Here is a 13,970-nt window from a genome sequence, read left to right on the forward strand (position 1 = left end):
TCCAAATGTCAGCCCTGATACCGAGGGACAACAGTTTTGACTGTTCACCAAGCATCCATGAAATAAGTGTTTTATTACCTGATCAAATTTCCAACATAGAAAAAACAGCAAACTAAATTTTTATTTACACACAACAGTAATCGATAAAATAAATAATTTTGACTGTTTAACTGTAAAATGACGTCATTTTTTCGACGAAATGACGTCATTATTCCAGCGAGCAACAGTTCAAACTGTTGAACGGTCAACAGTTCGATATTCACCGGTAACAGTTTAAAACATTGCAAATTTCTTTTACAGGAAATAGCAACAAATAATTAATTATCATTTATATAAGGCATCAGGTAATAATATTTATTGTTGTCATTTAGCTGCGGTGTGGGAAAACTGGGCATAATGCATGTTCATAAAGTGTTATCCTAGATTAATAGCCTGTGCAGTCCAAAGTGCCTAATAATGGACATTGTAACTTTCTGCCTAAACTGGGTTTTCGCTAGGAATAGACTTTTTTTAAACGAAAAAAAATACCATAAAAGTGGAAAGTGCTTTCCCAGATATGTCCGTGCAGCGTGGAAAATGAGAGTGCAATATCAGTATGCAGGGCCCTCAATCCATTTTAGGGGAAGCGGGTCACTACCCTCATGAGGGGGAATTTTCGCGGCGTTTCGCTTTTGGGGGGATTTTTTTTCTTACTCTCTCATTATTACATTTGTACATGTTTGCACTATATTCATTTCATTTTTCATAATTTAGTATGTTTGACAAGATTAAATTGAAATAGAATTGAGATATAATAATCATGAGACACATCTTATTAAAAAAGAAAATAAAATTGTTTATTTCAGGGGGAATTTTTCCCCCCAAAAGGGGAAAAAAGTATACTTTTCAGGTGGGGGACTACGGATTTGATAGATTGAGGGCCCTGGTATGGGTACTGTGGCTAATAGTGCATATGTTTTCAGCAGTGGTTAATTTTCCTTGATGTAGGAGACTTGGATGCCAAGGCTTAATAGCGTCCCCCCCCCCCCCCCTTTGGTTTTCTGTCTGAGTGATCCTTGTCAGACATCTTAGCCTCAACAAGAAGTGACTTATATTTGTCTGTCCTCTACCATTCAATCAGTCCAGCTTGGGAAGCCATGTCAAGAGTTGACTCTCGCGCTTTGCATAAGCAGACTAGGTCACAGAGGCACTCAACCCACCACACCATGTTTAATGGAGTCAGCCGTGTGGAAGAGCATGGTGTATATGGTGTTAGCCTGGCAATAAGGACATCATTTTTTTTGTATCAGGCGCTAGAAGCTTTCTCCATAACTTCAATAAACCAAGCACTGGTTCTACCCAGAAAACAGGCTTGAGTGTTTCAATAAGCCTTTTGATGCAATTGTACTCTTAAGGTTTCAAATTACAAAATTGACAGTCACTGTTGAGCACAAACTCATGTTGTCAAAGTTTTATTGTACATGAATTACAATGCCTTATTTAACAGCTGATTGATGTTAAGTATTATTATCTCCACACTTAAGAAAGCTTTATTGCACTCTTAAATTATTGTTTGTTTTTTATAGAGTTTAAGTCTCGTACATTTAAAAGTGTGTCAGTCTTCATAATACTAATCCACCACAAATCCCGGGATTAGAGGTCATTTCACTGCTCAATGTGGCATATCTTTGTTACTTTTGACCTGAAATCTGTACTTACGTGGATTTGGGTATAAAGTATAGTATTTAAATTGGAGACAGACCATAGTGTTTTGTTCTTTGGAAATTTGCATCTTATTCTGAATCAGGTAAAAAAACCAGTTTAAACATAATTTAGAAATTTAATGACAACATTGTGGTACATAAATTGTGTTTACCATGAATATGAAATAGGAATTACTTGAGACTTGCTGACTGGAAAAATGGGTTTAATGCATGTGCTTACAGAGGCTTATTCAGGGATGACACTTTCAATCCATATTTTTCTTTTTTTTTATAAACAAATCAATCCATGAATGTGTGGTCTCTGATGAGCCTTTGAAGACAGCAATCATAATTTAGGTGAAATATAATATTGATACTCTATTAATCAATGTCATTTAAGGTGATATATAATATTGATACTCTATTAATCAATGTATTATATAATATGGATTCAATATTAATCTGACAATGTATTTTGAGGTGAAATATTATATTGATTCACTATTAATAAATATATTTTAAGGTGATATATAATATTGATACACTATAAATAAATATATTTTAAGGTGATATATGATATTGATACATTTTAAATAAATATATTTTAAGGTGATATATAATATTGATACTCTATTAATCAATGTGTTTAAGGTGATATTGTAATATATACACTATTTATCAATGTAATTTAAGATGATATATAATATTGATACACTATTAATCAATGTATTTTGAGGTGATATATTATTGATGAACCATTAACAGTGTGCGTTTTTTCACCATTTTGGGAATGGGGCGGGGTCCCTTTGGATTGGGAAAATTTGCAGTGTTTTGATTAAAATTGGGAAATTAGTGTTGTTGTTGTTTTGCTAAAACATTCTTCACAATTGAGAATACAAGACTAGTGCTTTCAGTATTATATTAACTAAGGTTGAATTTATATGAATGGGAGATGAACAAAATATTAAGATCTAAAAAAAATTGTTTTTGGAAACCTTCCATTGGGAATTTTTAGCTCCAATTTGGGAAAAATATATTCGGTACCTTTTTCCATTGGAAATGAACAAAATATTAAGATCTAAAAAAAATTGTTTTTGGAAACCTTCCATTGGGAATTTTTAGCTCCAATTTGGGAAAAATATATTCGGTACTTTTTTCCATTGGAAATGGGACCAATTACTGGCCCCAATTTTGAATAAAAATCACACTGATTTATCAATGTATTTTGAGGTGACATATAATCTTGATACACCATTAATAATTTTGAGGTGATATATAATATTGATGCACTATTAATGAATGTTATTTCAAAGTGATATTGAACACCTTCTGTTGATTTTATTGACACCGTTTCTAATAACAACTGCCTGTAGCTGTTAAGTATTTCCTGTATTGAACTGTTATCAGTCTCCCATCAGATGGTTCACAGTTCAAACTCTTCATAATTGGTTTTGTTACATTTGCAATCTGAAATTTGACGTGTTGACTTAATGATAAGCATTTCAAGTTTTGGATAACTGTAAGACTTCTAAAGACTACAGTTAAGTGAGTGAGTACCACTGATAAATGTAAGACTTCTAAAGACTACAGTAAAGTGAGTGAGTACCACTGATAAATGTAAGACTTCTAAAGACTACAGTAAAGTGAGTGCATGAGTACCACTGATAAATGTTAGACTTCTAAAGACTACAGTAAAGTGAGTGAGTACCACTGATAAATGTAAGACTTCTAAAGACTACAGTAAAGTGAGTGAGTACCACTGATAAATTTAAGACTTCTAAAGACTACTGTAAAGTGAGTGAGTACCACTGAAAAATGTAAGACTTCTAAAGACTACTGTAAAGTGAGTGAGTACCACTGATAAATGTAAGACTTCTAAAGACTACTGTAAAGTGAGTGAGTACCAACATGTGACTTCCTGCATCACAACATAGTGCATATATGCAGGTTATTACCTCTGTTAATAAAATAATAAACAATATAATTTGCCATATATATTTATAAACCTTTATTATTTCTTTTTAAAATTACATTTAATTATACAACAATAAGCAATATAGAAAAATACATTATTTTGTTTAAAACAAAACACTGTGAATTTAAAATTGACAAAAAGTTGAGCAAACTACATGTATGATATACATGTTCTATAAACATTTAATACATTCAGTGTTATTTCATTTCTACTCCCTAAGATGAACTGACCTAAAGTTTTTTATCATAAAAAATGATTGCATCCAATCTATGAAGTCACTTTTTCACTTAACTTGTGAACGGTCTTTGTAAAATGATTCCAAACAAACAAGGTTTGTGGTGGGTAACTTTAATTTTGAATTCTTACTTATATTTAAAAAAACACAAACAAAAAACGAATATATCTCGCCATACTTGATTGAATATTAATTTTCAGAGTCATCCCTATAAACCTGTTTGGACAGTACAGGCAAATGTAAGATGATACTTAACCCTTTCCCCCATAAGAGGCAAAGTGAAAAATAGCTACATGTGTATGTTCAAACAGCATAAAACCAAAACAGCCTGCGAGTTACTCGCAGTCTGTTAACGTTTTAATGCTGTTTGCTGCTTATCGATATCTTAGGGTTGGAAATGAAACCTTTAAAACTTGAATCTACATGAAGAAAGAGAAGAAAGAAATGTCTTGAATTAAATTTAACTTTCTTATGGGCCACAAATGCGTCAAAAAACGTAGCTAAGTGTTAAAGGGTTAAAGCAGATGCATTAAGCCCAGTTTTCCCATAACATGGCTCTATTAATAATTGTGTCTTGGTCGAGAAAACTGGGCTTAATACATGTGCATAAAGTGTCGTCCCAGATTAGCCTGTGCAGTCCGCTCAGGCTAATGAGGGACGACACTTTCCACCTAAACTTGATTTTCGGTAAGGAGGGACTTCCTTGAAACTAAAAATACCATTAAAGCGTAAAGTGTTGTCCCAGATTAGCCTGTGCAGTTCGCACAGGCTAATCTGGGACGACACTTTACGCACATGAATTAAGCCCAGTTTTCTCAGAACAAGACACAATTGTACCATGGGAAGCACATTGTATCCAATCATTCTTATCAATACAGTGACAGATAAAAGTCCCCCTTAAAGGAAGTAAGTTATCAGTGAACTATTAGCTTGAACTGATTGGGGTAAAGGGATTATTTGAAAATTGGTAATAAAAGGTGCAATACCATTTAAGATACAATCTTGACTCAAACACATTATGTGCAAACTTGAATGACATTGAGTCTTGCTTTTAAGCAAGCACTTTTGCACTGAATGTCTTTTCATCCAAAAGAAAGACTGTAAAGTGATAGGTTGCATTGCCTTATTCATTGCATGACAAAGGGAAAGCTGTTGAAATTGAATAAAGGATCCATTTTCTATTGTTTCTCAGTTTTCTGTTGGTTTTTGTTTTGAAAGGAATTTTACAAATGGACTTGAATTGAGATAGGCTGTGCTTTGTTTGTAAAAAATATTTTCAACTGAAATATTGTAAGATTTTATACAAACATGGATTTTAGTTTTTGAAGTTAAAACTTGTTGTGAAATGACACTGTAATAGAAATGAGGCATTTATTGTGCAGTAGCGTGTTCATTTGTTTGGTAAGGAGTTTAATACTTGTTTAAAATTTAAATTTGAGTTAATAGGAAATGTAAAAAAATAAAGTTTAATATAGACATTTTTAAGAAAGTAGGCATTTTTATTGTTCTCTTTATTACTCTGTTAATTACAGCAATATTTGATAAAATAATTTAAGACTGTTTTGACTGTGCTGCATTTAACTAATAAAAGACATTTTTATTCACTCATAATCAATGCCATGACTATTTATATATTTTGATAAATGAAAACTTGAACATTTTCATGTGCATTTCTGTTAAAAAATTCATAGTAAGTTAATATAAAACTTAGATAAAAATAAATCTAATATTATCAAGTATAATAATATTAACCCTTATCAGCTATGAAGAAGTCAAGAGTGAAATGGCTAAATGCAACCAGCATAAAACCAGTACAGCTTGTGAGTTACTGGAGTTAAACTCCCAGTCTGTTCAGGTTTTTTGCTGTTTGCTGCTAATCAGTACCTCAAATGGTAGGAAATGAAGCCTTTACAACCTAAACCTTGAATGAAAAGTAATAAATCTAATTTGATTTTCTAAGGGACAACAAATGGGTCAAAATGTGTATCTGAGTGGTGAATGGTTAAATAGTGTTGAATGTCATGGTAACTTCAATTCATACATAATGATGTCTGGATCTGTAGTAAAAGTTGCTTCACTTGACATTGTTTCTGACGATTAATCAATCATGTGTTGTAAGTTGAATAACCAAATGGTAGCTGGTACAACCGCAAAAATCATAAACACAGTGGAAAGTGTTATGGAAATATTGGACTAAATTGATGGACTATTTAAGGGTAAAAATTGTTCTAATAGTTGGCATAATAGTTTCAATGGAACAATATTTTTACTCAAGAATAATATCATGATGTTTTTATATAGAATTTGCCATCAGGTCATACTATGGATGAAAATTTTCTTGTAATTGATTATTTAATTATATGAGTTTATTTATTGAAGACAATGTTGACCTATCTTCAGGACCAGAGTTTATGTTGAATCATTAAACTTTATAAATGGTTTAAAGGGACATGTCACAGATTTAGCATGTTTGGTAGTGATTCAGTCATTGCCTTAAATTGCTAGATTTTATTTACGGAACTGTAGAGCTAAAATGATAATGACACTAGTATAATTATTATATAAGCTGGGCTAGAACCTATAAACTTTAGATTAAAAGACTGGCCTAAATTGCTCGACCAAGCAGACTGTCATAATGTGTTGATATTTTATTATTGATATAAGTAATACATTTGTTGTATTAAACAAAATTTATTGGAAAGAAAAACCCTTCTACATTATTAAATAGTTTTTGTTTTGTAATTGTATCAATTTTAAATGATAATAATTAATAAAAAGAAGCTGTAAGTTCAGTACTGCCTGTAGACCTTGATGTTTTGACAAAAGTGATTAAAATGTGGGAATGCAACTCTGCCGATGTGGTCAGTAATGACCGGTAATACTTTGTTCTGAATCGCATTATTGTTTAAATTAATAATTTCTAAGAAATATTATTGAGCAAAAATATATAAAGCAATGAAACATATAGGACTGTTACACCCGTAAGATGTGAATCATTAACTATGAAACTTACAAAACATAAGTCTCTGATTATGGTTTTTAACCTTAATCCCAATGTTAACAAGCAAGCTTACATATAAATGCATAATTAACAAATGTATATTGTTAAAACCTTACAATAATTAACTTAAATTGTATTGGAATGGGTTAAATAATGTTGCAATAATAGATAACATATGATAACAATTATTGAACTTCGATCTGAAACCAAACATGAAAGAGAATTAAACATATAATGGATTAACATGTGTAATAACCCGAACAATAATCTCAATGCAAAGTATCTGATTGTTGGACTCCCTGAAGTCTGTTCGGACTCCTAAATTTTTTAAGTATGGAGTCCAAAGGGCTCCTTTCTCAGATTAGTAAGTGTCGAACACTGATCAGAATTCAATGAAACTTTATGGGAAGCTTCACTACCAAGAGGAGATGTGCATATTATCAGCGGGTTCTGGTCGGATGATTTTTCACAGAGTTATGGCCCTTTGAAATTTTTTATAAAAAAATTCTTGTCCCCCTCCCCAACTACTGTGCCTTAAAGACGTTTCCTTTTATCTGAATATATAATGCAATATTGTGACAGAAAAACCTTTGGGGAGCATCACCCGTCTTTAACGGTTTCTTGTTTGATTGAAGTATTGAGATACATGTAGGTCCCTTCACCTTTAAAAAGAAAAATAGATGAGCGGTCTGCACCCGCAAGGCGGTGCTCTTGTTATTATTATATTTGTTTTAAGAATGATTAGATTCAGGCTCAAAAATGGTATAATGTGTTGAGTCACGTAAGCCATTGTTCTGTGGTTGTCTGATTTTGTTTCCATTAAAAGATAACATTATTATGAAGTGCACTTTTTCTAGACTCCTTATTTTGTGACCTGGCAGTCAATTTAAGTACTTAAGATAATTGCCCGTCTGGGCCACAAACTGTAAAAGGTAAGTTTGTATCCCTTATTATTACTTAATTATGTACAATTTATTTTATTCTCAGGAATGGCAGTGACCTTTGACCTTTGTTGTGGGTAAAACCATATGAGCACTACACCCTACAGTAAAGATGACCTGCTCCACAGTGCCTTAGAGCTCCCTCCATATGTGGCCTCATTGCTTTTAAAGGTATATTATTATAGTGTTTGCTAAGAACAATTGTTGGAATTCTTAGTTTTGTATAATTGTTCCTGAAAAGCACTGTTTGTGTGATTTCATCTGAACAGTCAAGTACATGTAGCCATTGACATGTTTGTCCTGCCTGTATGACATAAGACGATTGTTTGTGACATTCCTTAAAGGGAATGTGTGATCTTTAATTTAGTATACAATTGGCTGTTCAAGCTCTCAGTAGCCAAATCTTGTCATGAACTTCCTGCATAAGCTTGAAATTACACAGGAATATCCATCATCACAAAATAAACAGGAATAAGACAGCAAATGTTTTTTTCCTTTGGTTAGCTCTTTTTATTCTCTTGTGATGTAAGATATAATTGAAAGCATGAACAAATAAATTGTTTACATACAATAAGGTCTGTCGTGAAAGTGCCATGTTGTATGTTTTTCCTTCTTTACATGTGTATGTACATTTGAAAAGCAATAAAACACAAAAAATGTTTCAGTTATAAAACATTAGATCACTGGTACGAATAATTAACATCTGTTTTATCTCGCTGATTAAACGTATTTATCATTATACGTCTTATTTGTTTTGGTTTGAATTGGAGCAATGTGGGGCATACCATTATTAGAATAATATGGGTAATGTATAAATATTTTGAAAGAGGCGTTGTATTGTAAGCTAATGAAAGGAATATTCATTGCTTATGATACACTGCTTAACCCTTTGCATGCTGGGAAATTTGTCGTCTGCTAAAATGTGGTCTGCTGAATTTCTAAAATTAGCATTTTCTTCCATTTTTTTCAAAGAATATTATCAGAATAGCAAACAGTTTGGATCCTGATGAGACGCCACGTTCTGTTTGCAAAGGCCTTCAAAATTCTGTTCCCGCACTGAAAGGGTTAATTGATTTACCACTAAAGTGATTAATTTACTCACAGATGGATAAATTGATTTACAAATAAACTGATTAATTTAAACTGATTAATTGAATTCTGGTTAAGCTGATTTAGATTGACTTACAGTTATTAGAATGATGTTCTTGATCATCATTATGCTATTATTTTCAAAAATTGTTTCAAATGGACATCTTTACTATCATAAAAAACTGCAATCCTTTAAAATAATAATATTTTGGTCACTTTTAATTGTGTTTTTTCTGTGAACTCAATATGCTATGACGTCTCTGGGGGTAAATCTTCATTATGGAAAAAAATCTACCAATTAGCGCAGGTAGTATATATTTTGACTTTTTGTTCGTAACAACTGCTTTTTTATGCCCCCCTTCGAAGAAGATGGGGTATATTGCTTTGCTCATGTCGGGTCGGTCTGTCGGTCCGTCCACCAGGTGGTTGTCAGACGATAACTCAAGAACGCTTAGGCCTAGGATCATGAAACTTCATAGGTACATTGATCATGACTCGCAGATGACCCCTTTGATTTTGAGGTCACTAGGTCAAAGGTCAAGGTCACTGTGACCCGAAATAGTAAAATGGTTTCAGGATGATAATTCAAGACCGCTTATGCCTAAGATCATGAAACTTGATAGGTAGATTGATCATGACTAGCAGATGACCCCTATTGATTTTCAGGTCACTAGGTCAAAGGTCAAGGTCACGGTGACCCGAAATAGTAAAATGGTTTCCGGATGATAATTCAAGAACGCTTATGCCTAGGATCAGGGCTTCCCCTGGCTCAAAAATTTCTTTAGCCAACAATTTAGCCAATTGGATTTTTTTGTAGCCAAATTTTGGAAACTGTAGCCAAAGTTTTAGCCAAGCATTTAGGACCGCCTCGTGAAAGTCTAGGGGTGTAAGAACACAAATAACTACAATATGAAGCTTAAATATATTTATTACTATAATCATCCTTTTAAAATATTGTACATAACAGAATATCAGTTTATAACAAAAACATTTATAGATATGCATACATCTAGATATACATACATAAATGTAATAATCATACTTTTATTCTACATAACAGAATATCAGTTTATACATACATCATAAGCACATGTTCAGTTCACATTGTTTACAAAATAAGCACATTTTCATTATATTAAAGATATTCATTCTTGAGCACATATTTCAATCTTTGCAAAACATAACAGTTGATTAAGACTAAAGATGCTTTATTTTCAAAGCCTCTCACTTCATATTGTTAAACAGTTATATTTGGTCATTTGGATATGATATACATCAGCTTTGACAGCTTCTGTTGTTAAAACATTTTCTGTAAGTGGTGGATGATTTCTAGGCTCAAATAAATGAATGTTTTTCACGCATATTTCTTGACAGAAAGGCCCAGATAATTGCCACCATCCATTCTAGTTGCCTGAAATATGATAAAACATAGTTTTACAAACTATCAACAACAAACCAACACATAAATGTCCGTATCTTTAAATGTCCGAATTTTTAACATATCCGAAATATATTACAACGAGTGAATGGTATACTTTTACTTCCAAAATTGTTGGTTTCTTAATCAAACTTACCTTTCCCAAAATATTATAATAATGAAACTATTAAACAGAAATGCTCTTTAATTCCTGTAGAAACAAGATTTCATGTGTTTTTGTGAAGAAATAGTTTTTTGTTAAATGCTTTTGCAGGGCCCGTGGTATTGACATAATATTCGATAACACCTTTTGTTTTCACACCAGCAAGCGTTCTATACATAGATGGTGACGTCACTGTCAGTGCACAATGCACCAGCAAGTTTTCTTTGTTTCGATGACCGGTTCTGACCGGTATTGCTGCAGACTGAGTATTAAATTTTCTGGTTAATAACACGATGATGTATTGACGCACAGTCGACGGTTTTAAAGAGTTTACTATCTGGGATGGTACTTGACAGGCAAAAAGCGTTTCACCGAGCATTTTCGCCAACCGAGAATTTTATTCGCCGAATTTTAAAAACGTTTAGCCGAGCATTTTCGCCAACCGAGAATTTTATTCGCCGAATTTGCGAAATTTTCGCCAACGGCGAATTTGGCGAACGACAGCGGAAGCCCTGTAGGATCATGAAACTTGATAGGTAGATTGATCATGACTAGCAGATGACCCCTATTGATTTTCAGGTCACTAGGTCAAAGGTCAAGGTCACGCTGACCTGAAATAGTAAAATGGTTTCCGGATGATAACTCAAGAACGCTTATGCCTAGGATCATGAAACTTGATTGGTACATTGATCATGACTCGCAGATGACCCCTATTGATTTTGAGGTCACTAGATCAATGGTCAAGGTCACAGTGACTCGAAATAGTAAAATGGTTTCCGGATGATAACTCCAGAACGCTTAAATTATGCCTAGGATCATGAAACTTGATAGGTACATTGATCATGACTGGCCTATGACCCCTATTGATTTTCAGGTCACTAGGTCAAAGGTCAAGGTCACAGTGACCCAAAATAGTAAAATGGTTTCCTGATGATAACTCAAGAAAGCTTATGGCTAGGATCATGAAACTTCATAGGTACATTGATCATGACTCGCAGATGACCCTTATTGATTTTCAGGTCACTAGGTCAAAGGTCAAGGTCACAGTGACAAAAAACATATTTACAAAATGGCTGTCACTACAACTGAGAGCCCATATGGGGGGCATGCATGTTTTACAAACAGCCCTTGTTTTTAAAGGAATCTCATTAAATTCTTTTCTCTAAGAGAAAAGAAATAGTTTTCACAGAAATAAATGTCTAATATTCTTTACAATTGATGCCAATATACAATAAATTGACATGCAATATTTTCTTAAGACCAGTGATTTACGTTTTTGTAAAAATACCATGTGAGGATGAGATGGGCCTTGTATCAGGATTTAAGTTGAGAATATTTTTTCTTCATTTTGGATATTGTCGAAATCAGGAACCCCAAATGTTATTATTATGCCTGTATAGCATAGCTCTGATGTCATGCAAATATTGACAAGGCCATCCTTAAAAAAATTGTTTGTTTGGCATAACCCGACCCAGGTAAATTTGGGTGGGTAGGTAGGTAGGGATTTTTTTTTAGTATTTTTTTTTCTGACATTGAACTCTGACATATACCAAAGGTAATTATCAAATAAAGCTATAAGTCTTTTGGCTCATGATAAGAAAATTGGTAAAGATTTTTCTGCATGGAATAGAATTGTTTGATTAATATTGGTAGAAAGACATCCAAGGAACATTTGTGTGAAATTTATTCAAAACAAGATCACTGAGTGGTTTAGGAGATGTTATTTAAGGACACTCTGTGACAGGTGAGCTAAAACATACATGTATATGCTGAAAATGAACATGAGAATAAACTATTTATTTTTAATATGCCTGTAGTCAGATGAAACTTATGGCAATGATAATTTTAATTTTTTAGATAGCAACTTGATATTTGGCATGCATGTATATCTCATGAAGCTGCACATTTTGAGTTGTGGAAGGTCAAGGTCATCCTTCAAGATCAAAGATATGGTTTCCAAGCGGCGCAGTAGGGGGCATTGTGTTTCTGACAAACACAACTCTTGTTTCCATTATATTTACAAAAATTTATTGATTAAAATAACGACATTCAAAACAAGGTTTACCGGTAAATTTGTGCGGTTGTGAATTAGTCATGCATAAATAACCCCGTGTCAATATCAATCTATAGTTTCAGTGGCTTTGTTATACCAAGCACACTAATCAGTCCGTATTGTGTACTTCTCCACGATAAAATTGTGGGCAGTTAGTTTGGTGACTTTTGATGAAAACATTGATGTTGTCCTCCTGGAAATTGTGCATTTCATGCATAATTCAGTTATATCAAAACATTTATTTTTACTCGAGATTAAATTTAAAAAAACAACACACAAACAATGTGTATCGTTATCGTCTTTAAGATAATTCATTATTGAAACAATTACTGTAACGTATACTAATTAAACAAAATACGAATTGCCTATAAGGCGGATATATTAAACGATTTTACATTGTTAGGCGCACCTGTCGCTTCCATCATTTCAACAAGATGGCGGACTTTAAAGAAATAAATTGGACTCGGCAAACATGGCAAATAATGATCAAATTAATGAACGAGATCTAGACTTAGAAAAGATTAATGATATTCCTGTGATAATCAAAGATGCATATAATCGTTGTAGATGCTAACAATATATTTATTGGTAATGTACTGAATTTACAATGTGAAAAAACAATGCGTACCAAAAATGCATATATGTCTTTATATATCGCTATATGTATACATGTCCCGGAAAATCGGCAAATATCCTGGAAAATTGAGCTCAATGTTCCGGATTGGTCTGAAAATTTATGGCATGTATGCCGGTAATCATGGACCAAATCGGCAGAGTTGCATTCACACATCTTAATCCCTTTTGTCTAAACACCGCAGACAGCAGTCCACACAATAGGTCAGCAGACGTGCTATGCGTGTTTGTATAACGCCCAACACTTAATCCAGTTCCGTCCAGATGTTCTCTTGTTTCAGTATAAAGTACAATTAGCCGGACAATTAGTGTTTCAATAATTAATATGCAACTAAAAGACCATAACGATAAAGATACGGCGTGTTTGATATGAAATTAATTTAGAGAAAATATCAAATTATTCGCCATATAATTGTGTTAAACAATACCGAAGAAACTTTTAACCGAAATCAACATAATGTTCTCTGCGCTACAACGTTTGTATCAAAAAATCAATACACGCACGCTTTCCTTGACCTTGTATATTGCCGCATAATTTTCGCGCTCTTTTGTCGGAAAATATACATGATGACTGTAAATAAAGCATTTGTAAACGTCGTGTTAACATTAAAAAGTCGGAAGTGTGTTTCGGATTACAAATTAATTTTCTCAATTGGGAATTTAACGGAAAATTTATTCTTGTGTTATATTTGTTGTGAATTAAATATTAATTAGTTAAAATGCTTTACGTGTCGAAAAAGGAGGATAACACCCGGCCGTTGGCTATAATCAGTCTCTTACG

General features: G+C 33.1%; 1 protein-coding gene across 3 annotated transcripts in view; it reads left to right on the top strand.

Annotated features, from left to right (window-relative positions):
* LOC127881978 (uncharacterized) overlaps positions 1-13,970 on the top strand; it is a 56,416-nt gene that overhangs the window by 23,313 nt on the left and 19,133 nt on the right. The window contains exons 1-2 of one of the 3 annotated variants that reach the window (XM_052430264.1): positions 4,921-5,293; positions 7,881-8,005. The gene's annotated coding sequence lies outside the window, so the exon portion shown is untranslated. Of the gene's footprint in view, positions 1-4,920; positions 5,294-5,881; positions 6,109-7,880; positions 8,006-13,970 lie in introns of those variants that run through there. The other 2 variants (XM_052430265.1, XM_052430263.1) reach the window with 2 other exon arrangements.

The sequence above is a fragment of the Dreissena polymorpha genome, chromosome 5, assembly GCF_020536995.1.
Source record: "Dreissena polymorpha isolate Duluth1 chromosome 5, UMN_Dpol_1.0, whole genome shotgun sequence".
Taxonomy (NCBI): domain Eukaryota; kingdom Metazoa; phylum Mollusca; class Bivalvia; order Myida; family Dreissenidae; genus Dreissena; species Dreissena polymorpha.